We start from the raw sequence: 24864 nt of genomic DNA on the forward strand, positions 1-24864 counted from the left end.
GTACCTCGAACTGGAACAGAGCAAATAAAGGCTTTGATGTTTTATTGTGTGTTCCTGCTACTCGGTGTTCTGTGTTGCCAGACAAAACAAACACTTAAGAGGAGAATCTCTGCACTTTTAGTCAGGGTGAAATCCCAGCCCCATCAAATCAGCAGGTAGAACTGAGTTTTCTGCGGTCAGGATTACACCCAAGGCATTTGTCCAGCCTTTCTTCTTAACTCTTCATGTTTGCAGTCTTTTTAAATCAGACTCAGAAGAGACCTCAACAGAAATCGAGTTTTGGCTGCCACAGTCAAAAAGTCTGAAACTGAACAGAGGTAATCCTCATCCCCTTCCCTAAGCCTATCATGTCCAGCCATTAAAGATGGTTAAAGAGATCTGTTCCTCAGTTTCTCCTGGACATGAATTAGAGTTCACACTTCACCTTTAGAACACATTCCTCACCCAGCTTGGGTGTACATCAGTCCTTGTGCTAATATCCACTCAGTGATCCTGAAGGTCTCTTCCAGCCTAGTGATTCTGTGTGATTCTGTGATCTGCCATAGGAATCATTCCCCTCCCCTCTGACCACATCACTTGACCTGCTGTGCTTCTTTCCACTACATCTGGAAAGAACATGGCTGTGCAGAGCTTTCCCAGACCTGTATGAAGTTAGCATGCTACAACCCTACCTGCATCTTGTCCCATTTTCTAGTCCTCTCCATGCTTTTAGACACAATTTGCTTTAAAATGTGTCTGAATTTGCCATCATGCTAAATTTACATTAAAACGTCTGCTGCTGGTGAAACCACTTTTAATTCAGACATGACAATGTTTGTTGCCATATTTGCAGTGAATAATGGGGTTTATAAACCCAGCTGAGACTGAGATAAAGCCTCCATTCAGCACAAAGGTTATTCCTACTTCACTTATGATCTCTGCCCAATTTCACAGCAGAAAGATGTCAGTTCCCTCAATTTTCTTCTAGGTGAAGCCACATCGCCAGTCATATATTAAACATTTGAGGTGATTAACTGTACTTGATTTAAAATTAAGTGCTTTGAAAGGTTTAATTTTGAATTTCCATTCACCAAAAGCAAAATATTGCATAATTCTGCATTTATAATGTATAAGAAAAGAATTACTTCGACAGAAGCAAGGTTCCTGTCTTAATCCTTGCATCCTTATCACATTAAATAAAAATAAATTTGTGCTTTATGGTAGTATTGCAAGAAAACCAGATAGAAAAACAGACTCCACAGCTCTTTACGAGCTAAAATACAGTATTACAATGAGATTAATTTTACCAAAAAAAAAAAAAGTGAGATCATTTGATTATTGAAATAAAATGGTAGAAATTTTCAAAGTTGGGATAATTGAACATACTTTATTAGAATGTCTTGAAAAGACATGGCCAAGTGAAAAGGCACATTTCTAGTTTTGTAAAGTGAAATAATTCTGTGAACCACTGGAAAGAATTGATTTTTGTGTCTTTTGTTACAGAAGTGTAGTAAAAGCTAAAAGACTAAAAAGGCCTATTATTTCATCCAACACATAGCAATATTTTCACAAGAGCTTTGTTGAAGAAAATTTTAATCAGCTCATGGAATAGCATTTTCAATGTTTCTCATATCAAATATTTTGCAATCTGCTAAATTTTAGTGTAAGGAATTTTTCTTTTCCTAAGTCTATCTACCCTCTTTTATCCAACGATTTTGAATCTTTTCAAAATGAAATCCTGAGAATTTTATTACTGACTTCAAAGCGTCTGTGTTTTCCCCTTAAAATTTTGGCTACTTTTTAATTTTTTTCATCTATAGCTATTTATAGCTATTGTGCAACCCCATTAAAAAGCATTACAGAGCTTCCCAGGTTTGGGACTATTTATACAGACAAAGAACTACTCTGTCAATACCTTTTTCCCATTGTTGTCTGCAGGGCTATAAAGTCAAAATGTACATATTCATTCCCATTTTCAGCCCATTCTCCCCCTTACTTGCTGACATATAAAAAGTCAGTCTCTCTCTTACCAACATCAGGATTCATGTCTCCCCCGTGGTTATAAAACCCATGACATCTCTCAGACACACAGAACCGTGCAGAAGGTGCTTTGGTGCACACACAGACACATCTGCTGGAAATATGCCAGGAATTAGCAACTTCAAATGGTGCTTTGAGGTCCTTGTCTGAAAAGTTTGACTGAAGTACAAAGTGCCATTATTTTTCCATGAACACAATTCAAAGCAACAGTGCAAGAACAGGCACAACAAATTATCTGAAGAGAAGGCAGAGGAGGAACAGAAATTCTTCTTCCTAAAATATTGTTATGCTTTCTGGCTCACACTGAACACCTGACCAAATAATGTCAAATCTGTTCTCCATTCATCATCTGTTTGAGAAAGGAGTGAATGGCTGAAAAAATCCTAACCTGGTCTCTAAACCTCTGATCTATGGACAGAGGTAGAACATTTTTTTTCTGATTGTTTTCGATATCATCTGCATTTCCCATATTTCTGGCACCATTACTCACTTCTGGCTTCCATTCTATACATCACTGAAGAAGTATCTTTAAAAAAGGGAAGAAACAGCAGCAAGCTGGGAAAGCAGAAGCAATCAGTCAAATCTGTTTGGGGTCTCCTACAATGTAAAAACAATTATCGTTCAACTTACCACAGCCAAAACCTGATGCATGTTTATCTAGATTCTGCCTCTCTGATGCCTTGCTTGAGTATTGTTTTAATGCATTTTCATGGTTGGCTGATCTTTTTCATCATTCACTTCAAATGTGCACTGATGTGTCATTAATTAATATTAATGACAAGTTGTCATATAAGTGCAAAGACTATGGGAGCCTATACATGCTTCATTAAGCTAATATAGCTTAAGAAATTAACTGGACTTCCAAACATGTTGGCTATTGACTCCAGTAAGAGTGAGTACTTAACACTCAACTAACTTAGTGTCAAGTATACCTTAAAGATGGAGTAAAATGAATTTGGAAAAATCTTTCACATTCCTAATGAGAAATTTTAATGTATATGTTAGTGCTGAATCTTCTGTAAGTGTTTAAATTTCTAGATATAGGAATACACATAGAGCTGCTCCTCCCAAGAATCTACCCTCTATGTATTAAACTCAAAGGCTGCTATGTCTCTATTGCAGAAACACTGAGATTATACAGTCCCAAAATACACGCCTTTGGTATCTCCAATTTAATTGCAAGATGGTTTTGAGATATCTTTGAACAGGGTATAGAGCTCATGTTGGCCATTGTGTAAGACAGAAGTTGTCTGGTGCCATGAAGGCGTAGAATTAGCCTTGATTTCTGTTGCTAGAGTAGATAGTTAATTGTGAATAGAGACATATGGTTTGAATCTGCACATTTGAGTTTGCAAAGGAGAACAGCATGTAGTTAAAAAGTTAGATTTTATATGTGATTTCCTATGTAATTTTTTGCTTGGAAATTACATTTTGTCAGGGACCTCAACATATGGAGATGGCAATAGAGGATTCCATTCTGGAAGGGGCCCCCTAAAATATCAAGTCAGTCTCAGCTATTATATTTAACCATGATCATAAACCAATCAAGCTTAATACCTTAGGTTTATTACAAAGCTTTATTAGAAAGCTATTCTCACATCTGATCCCTCTGAAGATTAGAATCATGCTTTTAATATATTCGTATTATTAATATATTCCTATTCATGGCCATTTGCTCCTGTATAGTCAGTCTTTGGCTAATGCACCGATTCCATTTCCCTCGTGTTTATCCACCAATGTAGTTAGAAACAATTCTCCAGTCAGTTCTCACTTGACTGTATTTTTAAAATGTGTGTATTTTAGTCCTCTTTATCCTGATCATAGGAAAGTGTGAACATTTAAAATAGATGGAAAATAGATGAAATAAAAGGAGAATTTCAGTGGGTTTGCTTTTTCTTTTAATTTAAACCACTCAGTTATCAGTTAATGCTAAACTTCCTGTTTGCTCAGACTAAATCAGCCCTTCTGAGCAAACTGTGTTTCCCGTTGTGCTGACCTTTTCAGATGAGAGGACTGACTGAACAACTGATAAAGCCACTACACCATCTTTAGGTGTGTAGGCAAAGCAAAATAAAAGCTATAGGAAGGACCTGATGATATTGATGGAGAAGTCACACTTCTGCCCAAACAGGATATCCTATGTAGCTGTGAATTCTACTATTCAAACTAGAGTCTTGGATCAGTATCACATAACTATAACTATAGCATCACATAATACAATATATAATGACACTGGATTTTTCCTTCTACAGTGGACAACTAGCAGCACTAAAATTATAGCATGGTGACACCTTGGAGGGAAGCAGCTGAACTAAAAGCTCCTGAAAACTCTGCTGCTAATGGCATCAGAAGAACCTAGGTCAAGTGATACTACGAAGGCATCATTTTTCCAGGAACGGACAAGATTTTCTGGCTGGGTATATCAAACCATGTTCCACAATGGCAGATGGAAAGGAAATTACTCTTGCATAGGCTTGAGAAACTTTCTTTAGCCAGCTCTATCTCTTGCCAACGTCTGGCAAGTTCAGCTGGATGGCAGCTGCAGGCTGACTGCCCAGGTCCTGTTTAGCAAGGCAGCAGAGGCCTTTTCCTGATTTAATCAGCACTCGAATGTCACTCGGATTCAGAATTCAGAATATTCATAAGAACTCAGTCCTGCTGTGTTAATCAGAGACTCTCGTTGTTGAATTAACATGCATTGTCTGAATAAGTACTTTCTCCCAGTGACTTTGACTTTTCCAGGATAAGCAGTTCAGTAAACTGCAACGGAAGTGCTGCAGATATCTGTAAGATAATAGATGCAGGATGGTGTGATAATAGAGATGAAATAAACAGTCACTACAGTCGATCTCCCAAAGGATGCAGCACCACAGACACCTTCAGCAGGAACATCAAAAGTCAGTCAGCCAAGCTGAAAATTAACTACAAGCAAGTACAGACTTCAGTGTCGTGGAAAACACAGACAGCATGCTACAGAGTGATGCTTTAAAACACAGGATTAAAATGTCCTTGAAAGCTATGAATTGCTTTGGTTCTTTCCATAAATTGAGGCTAATAAAATGATGGTGCCTAATAAAAATATTTGGAATATAAGAATGCACTTTGTTTTCTGTTATTCTACACATTTCTAGGAGTGAAGATGCTTTGAGGGAAAGGAGGAGAAGGATTTTTCCACAAACATAATCAGGATTCTTCTGGCACATATTAACTCTCTTCACATTTTCTCAGGATGTGGTCAACAAAGAGGGCAGTAAATGGCATTTTAGTTTTGCTAACTTTGCCAGCTTCAACTTAGAGATTTTAGCTCTGATCTAATGACACTTAGGAAGATAAGAATTGACCTTTATGAGACTTCTATCATTCCTGAGAATTGCTTGGTGCAAGAGGAACCTCATGGAGCTCAAATGGCCAGTGAACATGTGAAATACCAAGTTTTAAAGTGCAGTTTGCAGAGCTGTCATGCTGGTTTGACTTCAGTCATAACTCTGAATAACAGGAAAACAGAACTTTGCATGGAAGCTGCTTTTCTGACCTTTGGCAGAATACACTAGTAAGGCACTTTCCCTTAACTTTGGCTCTCCCTCCTGGTCATTCTTCTATTTTTTTTTCTGTTCTCTCATTCTTCCTATGCTTATGTATATAGGAATAAATATGTATATTTATTTTTTTAACAATAATTATTTAAATTACTTGGCATTTTTAAAAACATTAAAAGTAAGAGTTAATATCTTAGGTTCAGGGAAAGGATTCCAGCTCCAACATTAAGCTGAATTGGTTATCTTGTCATTTGATTCATGATAAAGGAAGAGCTGTAAAACACTTGCACCAAAATCAGGGTTTATTTGGATTTTTGTCTCTGATTATAGATGCAGATCAAGCAGGCAAAAGTTTCGTAAGAAATACAAAACACTGCAGATTATAAATATTAACAGCAGCCAAACTATTTCCAAGCTGCTATTACATAAGTCAGAGGATATTGTTGATAGTTTATGTAATGAGACTCTAAATATAAGATCTCTGTTTTGTGCCTTAAGCAATACAATACTTTTCATATTTCTTTTGCTGTATTTTGGACACCACTTCCTTTGTTGTTAGCATTGTTTTGGAGCAAAAATACACCTAAAAAGCAAAAGGAGTCTTGGTACTGTGATTAAGATTCTGAGACATATCAGTGTGAACTTCTTGAAAAGGAGATTTAAGGTATGGGATCCCACAGAAGGTGCCAGCAATACTTTCCCCAAAAATCTATTGCACAAGGCATAAGGGTGTCTCATGCTACATTTATGTCTCAGGTTAGGCACAAATCTTGTTACTTTCTTAGCTTGACTAATATATTTTACTTTGTTGAGGCTCTGTGATACTCTGAATCTCTGAAAATTAATCCAAAATAGTGTTACCTTCTGCTTGTACTGGACAAGAAGACTTTGCCTGAGATTTGCAACTACACAAACAAAATTTGCAATGTGAAATGTAAAAATATGTGAGAAGAATACAATATAAATTCACGAGGAGATAGGAAGTGAAACGTTTTTGCTGCTGGTGACAAGAAAAGAAACAACATGTTGGACATGAATGTAAGCAAATGTTTTAAGGTAAGCACATGTTTCTAGGGAGAATCTGGTGTTGCCATCAGGCTTTACTGATTGATTCATTGCAATCCAGTTGACACAACAATCCCTCATACTTTGGTTTGAATTCACACATTTACCTCATATTTACTCATTTGAAAATGCTGATTCTAACACAAAGCCCTGGAATTGTACTTCTAAGAGATTCAAAGCAGACAAGAAAAAGAAAAAAAATAAGATTTTAGATATATTTTAATGTGTTCAGGACTTCCTTAAAGGATTATTGTCAGCTTTATTCCTCACTATGCCTGTTTGTTTGGCAACCATGAGCAAAGACATTGTGTAGTCAATTCTGCTTTTTTTCCATTTGCACTTATTCATACTCTTATCAAATGGACTGGTTGCCTTTATAGCAAAATAAGACTATATAAAATAGTCTCTAATGTTTTACTTCAGACACCTAATATGTAAATAGGGTGTGAAATTAAGCTTCTTTGATTATAAGAAATATAGCAAGTCTTGGCTTTCTTGCATATCCTTAACTGAAATGAAGCTGAGACAATCAAAGGAAGAAATTTCAGCTTTAGCAGGATATGTTGATGAGATCAGATTTTTTAGTGTTTCTGGACCACAACTATTTAGTATTTTATCAACTGTGATGAACATCAGAATTAATGTCTTGTCATTCATGGTGATATCTGAATTTTTATTTCAAGTGATATTGACAATTCACAGAAATGTAGAGCTTTAGCACACAGATCATCTCATTAACTTAAACGTGGATGTTCACTTGCTTAAGTTGTCACACACTGAGTCCTTGGGTGGAAAAAATAAGATAATATTTTACTTTAAGAAAGATCAGGAAAAAAAACATTTCTCAAAACCTCAAAATCAAGAAGTAAAAAAGATTCTTAAAGTAATATTAAAAATATTTGTTATAGGAGCTTAAACCAAAATTTACTGATGCTATTCAGATATATTTAAATTTACTTCAGTGTGATATTGAATCAAGCCCATATTGCTGAGCTATGTAAAAAATTTCCTTACCTATTAACTGATTCATAACTTAATTACAACTTTGTTAATTCCTTTGCTGTTAGATAGTTTTTCCTGATTTATACCACTAGATCAACATCCCATAGCATTACTGTTTTGGTCTGTGTGTTCTAGTTAGGTGTAAGTACTTGAAAAATCAGCCATAGCTTAAAACCACAGACATTACAAAGGTTATCATAACTTTTATGAGCAGTAGAATCCACAGATTGTGCTTTGCCTTCTTTTAAAGACAAACTGGGTTTAAGCTCTTCAGATGAAATTGTTTAGCACTCTTGAATCACATTTTCTCACCATCCTTTGCTACAGTACCACCACTTGTGCAGCTGGTGCTATTGAATTTGAGTTTTTCTTCAGTCATACTAGCAACTGGATGAGTTAAATGAAATCAATATTCTTCTCCTTACAGATGAAATTAATTTAGTAATTCATAACTGTTGTAGACATTCTTTTCTTTGTCCAGTTCTATACTACAATCCATCAAAGTATTCTGCTTGGCATTTGAATTAATGTAACTTAATTTGGAAGCAACAACTCCTTCTGTTATAATGAAATCTTTCAGTCTTTGATTTCAAGTCTATTCCATAGTCTGAGCATTTTTACCCACTACCAGTGAACTTTGCTTTAGATATCAAAATAGAGCATAAAAACCATACATCCTAACAGTGTGTCACTTGTTGTTCTAATGTCTAAATGAATTCTTTTGATTACTTTTTAAGAAATACTGTCTTTAGTTAATTAGAATTCAAGTTTATGCAAAATATTTTCATACCATTTTGTTTGTACTGAATGAAAACACAAGGGCTTTTTCTGGCTGAAAAGATGCCAGCAGGAGCAAATTAATGAGCCCCAAAAAGAGAACATTTGTACAGCTGGAGTCTGAATGTTAGCAAGCTGCTTGTTTTTGATTGACACTGCAACAGTCATGGTGGTGGAAGGTGATCAATAATACTCCCTCTGTGACAATGTAAATAATATCATCCAAGAGTGATTGCCAAGCAAAAATATTCAGAGACTCAGCATCCAAGACCTCAGATCTTTCTTCCAAGTGCCTTACCCTTTGGTGTCTCCAAATTTCATTCAAAAATAGGTTAATCAGTGCCTTGTTTTGAGCTTTCAGGATTGCTCTGGTATATGGTAAGCAGGAAGCACGATAATAAATAACAGTTTTTAGAATCAACAGCTAACAAGCTTTTAAAATATAAACTTTGAAAAAGGAGTTTTTCTCCCTCTGTTTACTTTGAGTTAGATCATTCTTCACATCAGTTTCAACCTGTTGTGTATTTAATACACAGAGCAGCCACTGTTGTTTTTCATGCTGATATATGCAGCAATGTACATAACCCAGATTATTCAAAAATTTTACAGGCTGTGTCTACATGATCTTAATTCAACTTCAACAGAGACAGACTTCCTTAGAAATAAGGAAAATAGAACTCCATCTGAATACAGAGGGCAAAGGTTTGCCAAAACTGTGTTTTTTCCAACCCATGCAGGAGTACTCCTGGAGTGAGAGGCTTCAAAAAGCAAAGGAAAAAATATGAGCACATGTAAGGTAACTTGAAGATAAGATAGGGATACTTAGAAAGATGGATGCATCAAAAGGGCAGAAGATAAGTAAGATTATGAAGGTATAAAGGCTACAGATATAGACTACGTAAGCAATGTTTTTTTGTGTTTTTCCCAGGTAGTAGGAGTGCTTTGCCCACAGCTGAAGCAGTAAGATTCAATAGTTTGGAGAAGTAGAGGTTTTTTTCATTTTTATTGTGCTTTTGGAGTATTTAATGCCTCACTAGACCTAAAAAACCCTAGGGTCCCATGCTCATTTCAATTCAATTAAGATATACAGGCCATGCAAAATATATATCGATAGGGAGCCACATTTTCAGAAATAACTGCTTATCTGTGCACTTTTTAGCTCATTATAACAGGCGCATGCAATCCAACTTTAAATAAAGCCTGTTGGTGGACTAAATTACAACACAGTATCAAGAGACTTCATGAACTAGATATATTCCATTTTATTAAGCTTTCATTATATATACTATGAGTCAGCAAAATATTCGGGCCCTGCTAACCAGAGTCCTGGTACTTTAAATCATGAAGGCAAATCTTTTTTGCCAAGAGCATCCTGCAAATGAACTGTAGGTTTAGGCCCACTCCCTGTTAAAAAAGACTTGACAGAGTGTCTGTCTCACTTACATTTTGAATCTCCTTGCAGAAAGCTGCCAAATGTCCAGGGAGACAGCAGCATCCTTGCTGCCATGCTGTAGGCATCGTCCTTCCGTGACAGTACCTTTGCATGCAAATACACCAACTCCCTAAAGCTTTATTTTAAGATGAAAAAGTGCTTTTTTAAAGTTCTGAAAGAGTGAACAAGTTATTTCTCCTGTTAAATTACTAACTCCAGTTTGAGGTGAAAAAGGGGGTTTTGTCCCCAAGACTTTGCACAGTGAAGTAATGATGCTCTGCCTCTTTCCCTGCATATGGCCTCGCTGTCTAAGGGGCTGTCACTCAACGTGCAGTGGCTGGTTTATGTTATAAACATGCTGGTGTAGCCAAAAAGTGAAAAAGTCCTCCAACTCTGTTTATACCTGTGGGAACTCAGTACTTTTTCAGATTTCTACCTCTGTCAAGATGCTTGAAATTAGCCCAGATTGGTGAGGTGCAGGGAGGCCTGTCAGGGAATGACAGCACATCTCCTCAGGCAAACACACACCAGTAGTGTCTGATGTGGGTTTTAGTCTTTTTCCCCACTGGATCTTCTCCAGCCATGAGCCGGCCAGTCATCAACGTTCCAAACAGCCCTCAGCACGCGAGGTCAGGGAGATCTGATATCCCTGTGCCAAAATGGAGTAAACCCCCCCAGCCCCTCAGCCGGGTGGTCAGAGCGAGCAGGGCGGAATTTTGGGGGGCAGCATTAAACCCTCAGCAGGCAGGGGGTGGGTAAGCCTTGTCTGGGGTTTTTGGGGAGCCCCTGGAGCAGCAGGGAGAGTGGGGCCTGCCTGGAGGAGCAGCCATGCGAGCCCCCTCACGTGAGGGGGAGGGCGTGAGGGGCCTGCAGGGAAAGGGGCGCCGAGGTTTAGGCGGGAAAAAAAGCCTTGATAAAAAGGGTGAAAAAGATGGTAGACTGAGGGGAAACAGCATTTTCAGAGGGAGCTGCCAGGCTGGCTTGGGTCACTGTCCCAGCTGGTGGAAGCATCTACACCTCCAATGACAGGAGCCCAGCAGGAAAAAAGGAGAGCACTGGAGGCACCTGCCACTTGTGAGTTCCCTGTTTTGTTGGCTTTTTCCCCCAGAATGCATAACATAGTAAACATGATAAAAATATAGCTCCAGAGGCTCTTCAGACATTTCCAAGACTCAGTTTACTTGTTGCAAATGCACCCAAAATGCTGAAGGTGAAATGCAATTTCTTTAGAGGAAAGAAAAAAAGGAGAGAATGATTCAAGGTTGGTGCAATCCCTACAAAGCCTGAGCAAGGGACTATCTGATGCTGTTGCATTTCTTAAAGGTTTTTTTTGGAAACACAATGGCAGAGATGACAGTGGAGATCATACTTGGCTCCAGTTCCTAAAATGGCTCTATTTTTGCTAATATTTCTGTTTCTACTTGTACGTGTTAATATCCCAGTAATGAAGGATTCAAGATACCCCGATTATAAGTAATTATAGGATTTGGGTCACCTTTGAAGTCAATAGGAAAACTGCAGTCAATTCCTCACAGTACTTGATTGTATTGCAAAGTGTATGGAAAAAATTACTTTTCAAATGGCACTTGTCTGCAAGGTTTAGTGAAAGGTGACCTGAAACCTTCATTCTCAAGATATAGTAATTTATTTAATTTACCTATAAGAGAAAATAATTAAGAAGAATACCCTGTTTTTCTGGTTTGCTTTCTGGAATTTTCAGCATCTCTTTTATAACATGAGTTGGTACAAGCATTTAAATATTACAGTTAACTCTGTCATTAGAGTGATATGTGACAACATCAGAAAAATAACAGGGTATCAACTGCTGTTGTAATATGTAAGCAAAGTAATATATGTACATACAACCCTAACAAATCTATATTAATTACCAGCAAAGTATTAAGATCTTTTCCACAAAAAACCTTTTGGTATACCGTGGTCAGTGATAAGGCATTGTGATCACTTTCTTCCTCACTGAGATTTGTATATTAATGAAATAGCAATTGAAGAAGAAAATAGAAGTTTCTTCTTTAAATAGAAGAAAAAATGCATGCAGAACAGGCACTTCTTGCTTCTAAATGCACTCACCTGGTGTTTCTTAGGTTTATTAAGAAGTTGGCTGTAGTCACAGTTCACATATTTCTCAAATAAATAGTCATGTCATCTGTTTCTTATGTAATATATAAAAATCAATTGAACACATAAACTAGTAAAAATGTTCTGTGGGTTAATTGATTAATTTATTTATTATAATTCTGAATTGTTAAATGAAATATAACTCCTGGAACAAAGGTTAAGTGTTATTTTTAACCACTTAATGTCATTCAGATGACTTTTGAAAAGGACATTGATGCTGAAGAATGTACAATACCAGAAACCTGCAAATATGGATTGTAAGTAGACAGGCTAAAATTTATAACGATCACTGAGTTTTCTGATAACTGTGGTCAGATACAGACGTAGTAGGATGTGACATATGAATAAAGTAAGGGTGCCTTCTGTCCTGCTGGGGACTTGGAAGAGTTCCCTCTACTCCTACTCTCTGCTGAGAGTACTACAACCTTTGAGTTTGTCTATCAGAGCCAGGTTTCATCACAGAAGGCTGTGATGCCAATGAGTGGTTGGCCCATGGATGTGCAAAATGCAATCCATTGTCTCCAGCAGCCAGAGGTTTTGAGATGGTCTTTGTTCATTCTTACTTCTTCCAGATAGAGCTGAAAGAAATCTCAGTCACTGCAGTTCAGAACCCTTGTTTCTCTGACACCTAATTGGTATCTGTCCACCTGAATACAGCAAGCCCTGAATTTCAGTACCTGAGAGGCTAAGGTGTATAATCCTGCTCTTGGACAGGATTGCTAAAAGCAATCACCTCATTATGTCAGTGTGAGGTGTCCCTGGCCTCACCTACAGATACCTACACTGAGGAGAATAGTGGGCAATTTTTCTCAGTGGTGGTTAGTTCTTGTTTTAGCCCTAAAATGAAAAGAGGGGGAGAGGATGAGGATCTGATTGTGTTTGTGTCTCCTGTTTGCATACATATCCTTAATTGTGCCTGGGAATCTGACTTACTTGCTGCAATTTTCTGCACCATTTTAATGCAATTGAATTTGGCATAGAAAATTGGGAAAAAAACATATGGGAGTTATATGGGAAAATTAGGGAAGATAAAGTTAGTGGGTATTAACTTTAACAGGCAAAATAACCAAATGTTAAAAAAGAACACCAAATATTAACCAGAATATCCAACTCAGAATCTCTGATTTTTCTCTTCAGCTTTTAATCAGTAAAAGAAGGGAATAAGTCCATATGTTGTTTTTGCAGGCCACCTTTAAAGGTGATTTATAGTTTATGATGCTACAGTAATTTCTTGAGAGATATGGAGCAAAGAGAGAGCCACTGAGCCTGTCAAGACAGTTGAAAGCTTGATGATGGTGGCATCAAATTAAAGACAAGCACCTTTTATCTCAGGCAGTCCTAGGGGAAAAAGAAAGGAGTGGTTTTTTTATCTAAAGCAGTAAAAAGTGTGGAAGTGGGTGTCATATAACTTTTTCATTATCCTGTCACACTTGGAAATTCTGTATTGCAGGACCTCAAAGTTAAAACAAATTTATTGCAGTGTATCAGTCCTTTAGAGTATCTGAGGGTTTTTTTATTTTTTGCCATTTTTCCTATCCAGATTTCAGATTTGGTATTAATCATTTCCCATCTCACTCTTGAGATGAAATTTAATTTTGCAAGGGATTGCAAAGCTAAATTCAGATCAATGGAAAAGACAGCTTTCCTTCTTGGTTGCAAATCCAAAATGAGAAGATCAAAAGCTGTTTATTCTCTGCTAATTTCAGTGTCACTTTTCATGAGAGGATATTCTCTATTCCCAAAACTAGTTTTTTGTGTGATAAATAGTTTCTGTGGCATTTTTATCATGACAAAAATACTTTTGTTAATTTTTGGTGCTCTACCAAAAGTGAAAAAGCAGTTTCTGCTTAGGCCTAGAAGACAATGTCTCTCTTACATGCATCCACACATTTGTGCGTGTTTTTAAAATCAGAGCTGTAAGATCTTCCTACCTTCTTTACATAGCTAAATATTTGTGATTGCATGAAATTGATTCACTGATGTATAAATCCATGCTCATTTAATGATTGCAATGTGTAAGTTACTGCATGCATGCAGAGAAAATTAAAAAAAAACAAACAAAAACAAGCAAGCAAAAAAAAAACTTAACAAAATACCCATCCAAAAAAAAAACCCCACAACTCAAATAAAGAGACCCACTACACACACAAAAAATGCCACAAAACCCAAGAAAAACAAACCACTTAAAAAGGCATCATGAAGGGCATTCAGAATCATGGTAATGATTTGTGATGGGCAGCTAAAGGTAATGCATATAGATGATTATTTCTGTAGGGTGTTTGGAATTTGAAGGATTTTCATTAAAACAAAAAGGATTTCATTTCTTTTCTACTTAGACATTCAGTATTCAAGCAAGAAAAACAGATTCCTAATGCCCAAGGGGAACTAATACTTGTCCAAGAAGTAATTAGATTTCTGCTTAATTTATAGTTATATTAATTATTAAGTCACTTAAGTCATAAAGTTTTTGGGATCTGGACAGAACTGAAGTTTAACTTTGTTTACACATCAGAAAACAATGACCTTTTCCTATATGGGAAGAAGAGTTAGATTTGAACAGCTTTAGCAGTCAAAGACCAGAAATTCTATTTGTCCTTGTTATTCTAAATCTGCTGTTGTAGTTCCACTTACGTGAATGGGAATGATTTATTGAATTACCCGTTTGTGATCAAAAGCAAGATTCTGTCATTCAGATGATCATAGCAGAAGGAGTACAGGAGGGGATGGAATCTTTGAAGATAGAATAGTTCTGTTCCTAGCTAGTGGATAACTCTTTCAAACAGGGTCACAGCAAACACAAAAGGTTTTGTGTAGCTGTGTTAAGGAATACACCATGTCTTTCACAACCTGCTCCCTTTTGCTGCCTTTATCTGTGATCAAAATGGAGACTCATTAGGGATTTGAAAGTGCATGACTAGAATAGAAGTAGGTTAGAAAATACAAAAATACTTCTGCATTTCAGAAGCATGCAATGCTGCAGAAGGAAAACAGAGTGCCCCAGCTGTAACTATTAATGCTGACACAAACACTTTCTTCCCTTCCCACTTCTGCTGTGTACACGTGCATAGCAATTACTCTGGCTCTAGGAACCCATTTTGCAAGGATCTCTTGTCACAGCAGATGCCATCCTAATGCCAAAGCAGAAACTCTGAACTCTATTCCAAACCACTAATTTGTCCTATGGACTTATTGTTTGGTTTTGCATTACCTTAAGAGCTTTCATGTACATCAGAGGCTGGTACCTCACAGGCAGTTCAACAACTTCAGCTTGTTATGTTGAGAATTGGATAAGGGTTTATGAACCTGACGTGTAAATGGCAACAAGTTGGGTTTGTGGTCTCACTTTTTTTTTTCCTGCGAGATTCCAGTGTCATGGACAAGTGCAGCTGTGAGCCTTGAAACCTAGTTTATGTTCCCACCAAAAAAAAAAAGTGAGTACCTTGTTTCTCATTTCACTAGTTTCTCAGCCACGCATAGCACTGTATACATCAGTCTGTTTCCAGTGTCTGCTTGCTTATTACTGGTGGTGTTCACTGTTTCTCTGCTGGGTTTCTCCTTCCTGAACCATTTGATCAGTCATGTCACTGTCCCTGTGACAGTCTTTATGTGTATGTTACCATGATTGAACAGAAGTGAATAGCTTTGGTATTTTTTCTCTTTGGGTACTTTTTTCTCCTGCTCCAGGTAAGAGAACATATAAAGGCTACCTTCCATTCTTTTGTCTGCAATGTTACATACAATATGAAATATAAAGCAGGTAATCTACATAGTTTAGTTTACCCCTTCTTCAACAGCAGTAGTGTCTCCTGACTTCAGGAAAAAGAGAATGCCAAAAGGCCTGTGATAATAGGCAAGATAGGTGGAGAAGAAAATAAAAAGTCAATCATACTGCAATGATGGTGAGCCAAGGCAGAACAGCAACTCATTCCAACAGATGCAAAGAATTTAAGATGGCAAATCGTCAAGCCCTGGGATTTGGGTGTACAGACCAATATTTCTCGTAAGACTATTATACTTTCTAGTAGGAGTACCCTGTCTGTTTAAGGTTTTCTTGCCTGTGAAATATCTGTTTCCTTAAAAAACAGCAGGTATAACCTTCCCACAAAGTAGCAGTAGAAAGAGTTGTTCTGAGTTATTTGGGAAGGAACTAGAGAACCACAATTATTTAGGAAAAATACTTGCTGAGACCTTACAAGCCATACTTCAATCCACAGTGGACTTGAAAGGGTACTGCAGAATAAACATTCAGGAATGGATTTATAATGGAAGCTTTGACAGGCTTAAAAGCAAAGCAGTACACAGGTGCCACATAATTAAGACTGGTGACCTTTCAAAGAAAAGGTTTGCCAACATGTAAATAAACTGCCATTGTGCAGCTCACCTCATTAAACAGGAAAGTTTGGAAAGTGACTGGAAACTGGCATCAATCGATGCCACCTTAGACATCAGTTAGAAGAGACAGCTGCCTGCTGAGGATGAACAGAGTGTATGCACTATTAAAAACAGGGGCTTTGTTCTCAGATTCATGCCAGAGGTAATTGAACCCTTCAATTTATAGCCTGTTCACAGTTGTCAGGTTCTTTAATATATTTCTTAGTCATATCCCACCTGCCCCAGCTTGGGTGTGCGTAATGCAGTTGGTCATGTGGATAGAAATATTCCAATGAGTGAGTTGAGCTTCAGACAGTCTGGCTTCATGTGCCAGCATGAATCTCTACACATGCTCCCTCTCCTTTTTTTTTTTTCTTTTCTCCTAACTACATTTCAATTTGTCAGTGTAGTTGTGCCCTCCTTTGACTCATTCATGGTCTACCGCAGCCAGTTAAAGTTGGGGGATTTTGGTGTGTTTTCTGGTGGTTGGTTTGTTGGGGTTTTTTTTTTTTTTTGGTTTTGGGTTTTTTTCTTACAGCATGAATGTTATTTCAGGCACTTTCACAGAAGCTGGGTAAAATTGCTAAATGGCCTCGGCTGCTTGGACTGTCAGGGACATTGTCACAGCTGAATCCTTGCATCATCACAGGCTGAAACAGCAATGCTGTTTTCAGAGTGGTGAAAACAAGCAGTATGGAGTTTGGAGTATCTCGTTCTAGAGGTTTATTTTGCATGTTTTCCCTGCATGCAAGCTCTTCTGTGGGCCAGTATGATTCTGGGCTTTCTGCAGGGAAGGTGGCCAGGTTGTCTCAGGCTTTACCTCATGTTACTGGGGGTTTGAGAATTTTTTTTTTTATGAGGTGGATTTTTTTCCAAACAATCTATGATGTGTCTGTCTTGAGAGGGAATATTTTTCTTTTTTAATCAGGGATAATGATTTGGACTTGCCAGACTCTGGTTTTAAGGCAGATTTAAAATTTAAATAAGCCTAAAAGCAACTGAGTTAAAGTGGTAAAAAATCTTATATAATTGCTCTCAATTTTTTAACTTATCTTGTTCTGCCTTAACTTCAGATTCTAAACCTTAACTGTTTCTATGCTGGAAAATAGAGAAACAAAATTTTGTCACTTAAACAGTGGCATCTAGAAAAAAGTAGATTTTTTTTCCCCACTAATCTGATATTACTATCTCTTAATCTTGAACTATTTCCAGAAAAACATGATGCAAATCAGTTGGAACTGCAAACTAAGGACTGCAGGTTTTGAAGCAGCTGGATTTTTTTTGTATTTTTTTCCCTCTGGCAGTATGTATTTCTCAGTGTGGCACAACTTGCTAGTGTTTGCAGACTGGTGCTGGGTTTCTTTAGCAAAACTGAACATGCAGGTGCAGTCCTAATGAAAATGAAACTATAAATCGAGCTGTATTTTTTGAAATGACTGTTTAATACCTGGTGGGTGAGTATGTGTATTCATAGTGATTTGAGAGAAGCTTGAAGCTGTAAAGCTTATGGCAGCTGTAATTTTGACCACTAAAGAAGCAAAGCATGGGTTCTGAAATTTTCACCTGCTTAATCCTTTTTTAACACCTCACAGATTGCTTGTTTATCAAACTGGCTGCTTTGATAAACCCTCTTATCTCAGATCAAGAGCACAGTATCTATCAACTTCAATTTATTCAATTCTAAGAATAAGAGTCTATCAGTTTCATTCTCCGGATCCTCACAATACTTTAATTTTGGAATAATGGGCCACATTTAGTAGCTTCTTTCTTCTTAAACATGATATCCTGGAGCTGTAGGTTGACAGCTGGCTGACTATGAGCCAGCAGTGTGCCCAGGTAGCCAAGAAAGCCAACAGCATCCTGGTTTGTACCACAGAGAGCGTGGCCAGCAGTACTAGAGCAGTAATCATGAGGCCACACTTGGAAATTACTGCGTATTTTTGGGCTCCTCACTAAAAGAAAGATATTGAGATACTGGAGTGTGTCCAAAGGAGGGGAATTAAGCTGGTGAAAAGGTTGGAGCACTTCTCCTCTTAGAAGAAGTGGCTGAGGGAGTTTATCCTGGAAAAAAAAATGAGACTGAGGGAAGACCTTATTACTCTCTGCAAAACAGGAGGCTGTAGGAAGACAGGTGTGGGTCTCTTCTCCAGAGCAACAAGAGACAGGATGGTAAGAAATGGCCTCAGGCTGTCCCAGGGGAGAACACACTGCCCAGGCAAGTGGTGGAGTCACCACCCCTGGAGGTCTGTTGAAGGCATGTTGATGTGACCCTAAGGGCTTTTGATCTCAGCTTTGTTTCAGGCTTTTGATTGGTGGTTGAGGCTTTGGGGGGTTTTGGTCTGTTCCAGATGCCTAATATGTCTTTTCTACACAATCCCAGGAAAATGCTGTCGCTCAAATTAAAGGAGGAGGAAGGTCCTACCAGCCCAGATTCAGACTTAATGTTGCAAGAACTCATTTAATGCAGAAAATGGATTGTCTTCCAGATGTAAAACTACAGGGATATGTAGGTGTTGAAGAGAAGATAAAATCCAGGTGAGGTTTAATTTCTGGTTAGAAACTTAGGAGTTATCTGGAATAATGACAACTTTATTAATGCATTCTGGGAATTTGTTGTGATAGCAGTGTAGAAGAAACTTGCACTTACCTTGTTTTCCTGTCTTGAAAGTTCTGTGAACCTCTAATGCTTCAGCTTCTAATGCTTCCTTTAAGCTTCTGGAGCTCTCTGGTTTAACTAGTTCTAATGCTTTCAAATAAGCTTGTGGGGAGGCTACTGAAATAAATGTAGTTGCTTCTCTTTCTCATAAGCTTTTTCCTTTGGTAATTTTGCTTGCCTCTTTCACATGAAATCTGAATATCTTAGAGACTATTCATTAATCCATATTTTGGAAATACATAGTGACCTTGTACATATAGGTGTGGGTAGGTAAGGGATGAGTGCAATCATCCATCATCATACCTAATACTGGACAAAGTAGAAAGAGCTAAATACAGAATTGGCAAAGAGGTTAAGCAGTGATCATGATGTCATTACCTCCCAGAGCTGCTTTTCAAGCAGCAGGATGGTATGGAATATGCTATTTCAAGCAGCATATTCTCTATGAAAAGAATTAAAGGTATAAACTTTAACCTCTTCCTGACACTGAGGGGCCCATTCATCATTCATCCATGAAAATCTGACAGTTTTTTATTTAACCTTTCGAGTCCACTGTTTGTGCCTGGAGCCTGGATGAAGATGTGCTCTTCTTCCAAGACCTTCTCACGAGCAGTGGAATCCACAGGTGTGCTCTCTTGCCTGCTGCATATCCTCTGGGAGTATTGCTCCAGTATTGCTTCCATTGAAATCTGGGGACCTTTGAGTTCATTGTTAGTGTTTGAAATTGAGCATTACTTACCCTTCTAGTTCTTACTGCAAACAACACCAGGTGTGTCCTACTAGATTATAACAATGATCCTCTGATCTCCAGTGCTGGCAGTACATCTTTAATTAGGGAAAGCACAGAAATATCAGTTGTCTATTCTATTGTCTCTTCTATCTGTCCAGCATCCTGAATGGCTGTATTCAGGATTTTCCTCTTTTCTGTTTCTGGGCATGTGTAACAAATTTAGAAAAAATCCAGTTTTAATATGAGTGGTGGGAACAAACCTTTTGTCTGTTCAGGCTTCAATATGCAATTTCTGAGGTACTCCTAATGCCACAGTGGTCTCTCTCTCTAAACCAAGTTACTAAGATGGCACTCTTCTGACTACACTATTCTTTAGAAATTTTTTTCTCTTTACAATACTTTAACCCTTTCATTCATTTCAAGGAATTAAGATTTGAATTTATGTCACACAGGGTTAATCCATTCTCCACAGTGAAGTGCAAAAATTTCAGAAATAATGTAATCTGTTCTGCTGCCATCCATATAAAATACTGTTTACACTCCAGGCCTATTGCTTCAGGAAATTATTGATAGGAACATCTGCTCCTTCACAAGTAAAGTAGAAAAGTCCTTCCTCTCTGACCAGGAGCACTTTTCAGCCACCTTTACTTTATCACCATGACACAGAAGCATGCAAGATTGGATTTCAGACTTTAAATAGTAATAAAAAATGTGTAGCAAAGAAACTCTCTAAAACTTCACTCAGGAACTTTTGTAAAGCTCTGAGCCATCTTCTTGTGCTCCAAAGGATTTGTTCAAAACAAAATGAAATTTGGAGCATAAGATATAGAGTACAATCAGAATCCAACTTCAAATGTACCTCATTGCTACTAAGTTAAACACTATAATTACAATTATAACTCTGCAGTGCTTTATGCATAAATTATTTAAATTAAACTACATAGATTATTCAAATTTTATCTCCAAGAAACACTTCCAAAAGCCTGCTAACACACACATTGCAACTCACTGCTAACATGAAAAACTCTTAAAGGCTTGATTATTTTTTTAAATCTTTTTGGAACTAGACTCTGTGCAGCGCCTTGACTTATTTCAAGTTGAATGAGTCTTGGGTTAAATGGATTTGGTGCTGGGTAGTGCATTTTCAGATCCACCTGCAAGCTCAGTTGAGCAAAAGACTAAGCTGGTGCCATTCAGTCTTTCCTTTCCTGATAACAAACTAGTATTCTGTGAGGGGTTTAATGCAAAGCAAAAGCCTTTGCAGCAAAAGGAAGGAACTCACACATTTTACCTTATAGGAGCAGCTCTGGCTGGAGTAGTTACTTGACATGATATTGACAAGAATTCACTTGGGACAATCCTAACATAAGAATATTTTTTCACATGAAAATATTAATGAGAAAAGGTTCTACCAGTGTAAAACTGGAGGAAATCCCTTGTTTTGAGCATTTCTCATGGGTGGCTAGGAAAAGAAACTTCAGTTCATTCCTCTTAAAACAGTATCTTCAGAGTCCTGCAGACAAACAGGCCAAAATATCTGTAGCAAACCATGTCTTTTCAGTGCTACTAAAATAAAATTTGGTTCTGGGAGCAAATTCAGTAAAGGTTTTTACCCTTCTTTCTGTCAGTGCCTTTTTCCACTGAAATCGCCTAAACAATGCTAAATATTATGAATATTCTCAAGCCTGTCACTGGCTGCAGACCATACTAAAATGAATCACTGAATTGTAGTATACAAGCAACTGATTTGAAATTTACAGAAGACTGTTTTAATCCTCTTATTCTTGGACATCATAATTTTGTATTCCTCAATCTCACTGAAGATTTTCATTTAGTAGAGTTCTGGTTCCTGAAAAATCAGTGGAAAGTGGAGTTAAGCCAACACAGAATGTCTGAAAATCTCCTGCTTGAAGTTTTTTTATTCATATTAGAGTGTCAATTTACTGCTGCAGAAACGGTAATGAAGAAGGGTATGCTTTTTTGTGTCATCATTTCTGAACAAATAACTAACAGGATTTTGCAGATGGTTATTTGGAGGAGAAATTAGTATTTCTATGACACTTAGATACCTAATGAGAAAGAAAAATAGACCAGTTCCACATTGCTGGAATTGTGGAGGAAGACAACTGAAGATCTAAAATTCCTCCTGGGCTTTGTATTTCTTAAATTAAAAATGAAAGGAAAAGCTTTCAACTTTGTATGCTTCATCACAAACTGAGTATTAATTCAGTTATGCACATATAGTAACTCACTGAAAATGACACATGGTTTGAGGGTCTATATAAAGTTAAATAAATATTCCTGATTTTTTTTGTGTAGGTTAAGCAAACCTTTAGTCTTTACAGGATCAAGTAAGCAGGACTTTAAGGGGCAATCTTTCTGAAAGCAAGGGGCCAGAGAGTTGTTAACCTTATGAAACAGCTGCTGAAGATCAACAGCAAGATACTCCTTTATTCCTGCAATCATGCAAGTCAAGATTCTTCCATATGATATTTCCTGCTGCTAAGGTTTTAATACCTCTTTCAGATACAGTGTTTGTAGCACCATGTGATTTAGATCTTCACTTGTACTTTCATCTTTTCAATTCTGGAAAGCACCACAACAATAGCGTGGGGTTTTTTATGGTTTGGGGTGAATTTTTTTAATCACCCCACCCAGCTCTGTGTGTTCGGCACTCATAGGAAAAGTTTAACCTCAATAACCATTTTAGCTCTGTTTTTGGGATGAGGAGTCTCTGAAATGCAAAGGCAGTTTGTATATCAAATCAGTGGATGTTTGTATACCTAATTTAGTGGATAAACAGGAATGTTCAGTTATTTCCTAATATGAGTTCTAAGAAAAACAATAAGCATATTTTCTCTCCCCCCTCTTAGTTTCCTTAAATGTACACATTTCTCTATTTACTTCTTTAACACTGTTTTAGAGTTAAAAATACTTAAATCAGAAATAAGCTTTAATGTTGCATGCAAATTCTAAACTCATCAGCTTAAGTTGTATAATGAAATCATGTGCAGGCACAGTGTGACATGCTAAAGATGGTGTTATTTCAAGCCCCTGTGGTTTATAGCCCACAATTCTGTGATAACTTTTTCAAAAATCCTTTAAAGATTCCCCATGTTATCACTGAAATTACTTCCATGTTATCTTTAATTATTCTGACAGAAATGTGGATTGTAAGTTTAATGAATTGTTAAACTGGCTTCAATTAACTGTGTGCTTCAAAGGCCTGATTCTGTACTCTTTACACAGAACTGAAGACAAGTATATCCTGTTCAGTAGCATAGCTCTCACCACGCAGTGGTAGCAGGACATCAGCCTCTTGTTGCAGAGCTGAGAAAAGGCTGCTTTAATTTAATGCTGCTTTTTTGTATGCATAGCAGTGCAGAGTTTTTGTCTAGTACTGTATCTGTACAGTTGTTAAAAATAATCTTGTGGTGAAACTTGTCCTTAAATAGAATATGTTTGTAGCAGAGGTTGCTTACTGTCCTAACATAAAGCAAATCTTCATGCACAACAAAAATAACATTTACTTAATAAGAAAAACTAGGGCAATTTTCAAAACTATTTAAAGATGATCAAATCCAGATTAACTTTAAATCTTATTGATTTCTTCTCTCAATAAATGTGCATTTATTCATGCTCATTTGTAGCATGAATTGTTTGTAAATGCAGATATTTATAAATACTTCTTTCAGAAAAGAAGCCATTTGCCTGAACAGCCACTTCTGTTCACCATTATTGTTGGTTACTGTTACCTGCCTGATAAAGTCCCACACATGCATCATGAAAGGCTTTTGGAGAGGTTTTCAGCTGATTTAATATGTTTCTTTACTATCAGAGAGTCAATCAGCCAAAATGTAAAACACAAGAGCTTACAGATATCCCAACAGCCTTTTCTACACTGATAGTGGTTGTAAAAAGCATCTTTCAAGGAACTCGGAACTGCTTTGTCTGAACAAGTTGTTTTCTCTATCATTCCTCCTATTTTGCAGAAGCAGCCAGGCTTTTAACTATTTGTTCTGAATGTACTTTTTTGCTAAAAGCATTTCCCATCTGCTGACTTTTATTTTATCACCGTATTCTACTTTCCTATTTAATATTATGATTGGTCGTGAAGGATGGAACGCTTCCTTAAAGTGTCCTTTGAAGGATTTTAGGTTTTATACTGATGAAGTAAATTTTTAAAAGATAAAAACAGAGTTTATTGGAAAGAATTATTATACACAAGCATTTCATTCTAGGAGAACAAGGATATTATGGGTCAAATATTGCTGAAGAGCCCAAAGTCCTGTTCAAAGAAGACAGATGCCTACTTCCAATAAATAAGCCTTTTTTTTTTTTTTTCACTAGGTCATCCTCCTGTATTAGGAGGAGAATATATAGGGGGAAAAATCCGAATGAGTTGCATGTAGGAGTGCATATTTTAGGGAGAGTTTTAACTTGTTATGGCCATATACTGTTAATTTTACTTCCAGCCACATTAGTAAACCATAATTTACTCCAATTTATGAATGCATGTCTCCTTTTTTATTTTCAGTCATCAAGCTTCAGGGAAGCTGTTGTTAAAGGAAGCCTGAATTTCAGTTTCACTGTATGACTTGGTTTCTGAATGATAGGTTTTATTACTGGCTTATGCTAATGCCCTGCAGGTTGAAATCTTTATGGCTGCAACTGCATCTGCAGCCTGGAGCTGTCAGGGAGTAGAGGTTTGTCTGACAAAACTGTAGAGCCTGGTGCTTCTGTGGACACAAGTTTCCTGGAATTTACCCAAAGATAAAAGAAGGAATAAAGTTATTACAAAGTAATGACAGTAGGAAGTACATGAGTCAGGAGAGGCGGGTGGAGGAGGACTGTTAAGATGTTAGATATGTCCCAGAATGGCAAGAAAAAGCATGATGCAATCTCCACCACCCCCTTGTGTTTGCTATCTGAAGTAAAATAATTACAGGTCTTGAGATCTTGGGTAAAGTTGATGTGTTAATTTGCTTTCCAGTATTGCTAAGTCACTGTAAACACAGAACTCATGAAGCTGCATCTCTAAAAGGAGTACATTTATGAGTTCATTGATATTTTTAGGAATCTGTTGCTTCTGAAGTACTGAAGTTGTTAGGCTGAACTTTCTCACTCAGTGCTGGAGAAA

The 24864-nt window shown here is 37.3% G+C and overlaps 2 protein-coding genes across 2 annotated transcripts in view; both read left to right on the forward strand.

Annotated features, from left to right (window-relative positions):
* The window catches only part of LOC111931945 (uncharacterized), a 193271-nt gene extending 188162 nt beyond the window's left edge, over window positions 1-5109 (forward strand). Inside the window, exon 6 of the mRNA XM_086897295.1 lies at window positions 4272-5109. The gene's annotated coding sequence lies outside the window, so the exon portion shown is untranslated. The remainder of the gene's footprint in view (window positions 1-4271) is intronic.
* A 4786-nt stretch (window positions 5110-9895) lies between these two features.
* Window positions 9896-24864, forward strand: part of SLC39A10 (solute carrier family 39 member 10) — a 170994-nt gene continuing 156025 nt past the window's right edge. The window contains exons 1-4 of the mRNA XM_086897126.1: window positions 9896-10905; window positions 12160-12224; window positions 15329-15398; window positions 18719-18873. The gene's annotated coding sequence lies outside the window, so the exon portion shown is untranslated. The remainder of the gene's footprint in view (window positions 10906-12159; window positions 12225-15328; window positions 15399-18718; window positions 18874-24864) is intronic.

Source organism: Cyanistes caeruleus, chromosome 7, assembly GCF_971803275.1.
Source record: "Cyanistes caeruleus chromosome 7, bCyaCae1.hap1.1, whole genome shotgun sequence".
NCBI lineage: Eukaryota > Metazoa > Chordata > Aves > Passeriformes > Paridae > Cyanistes > Cyanistes caeruleus.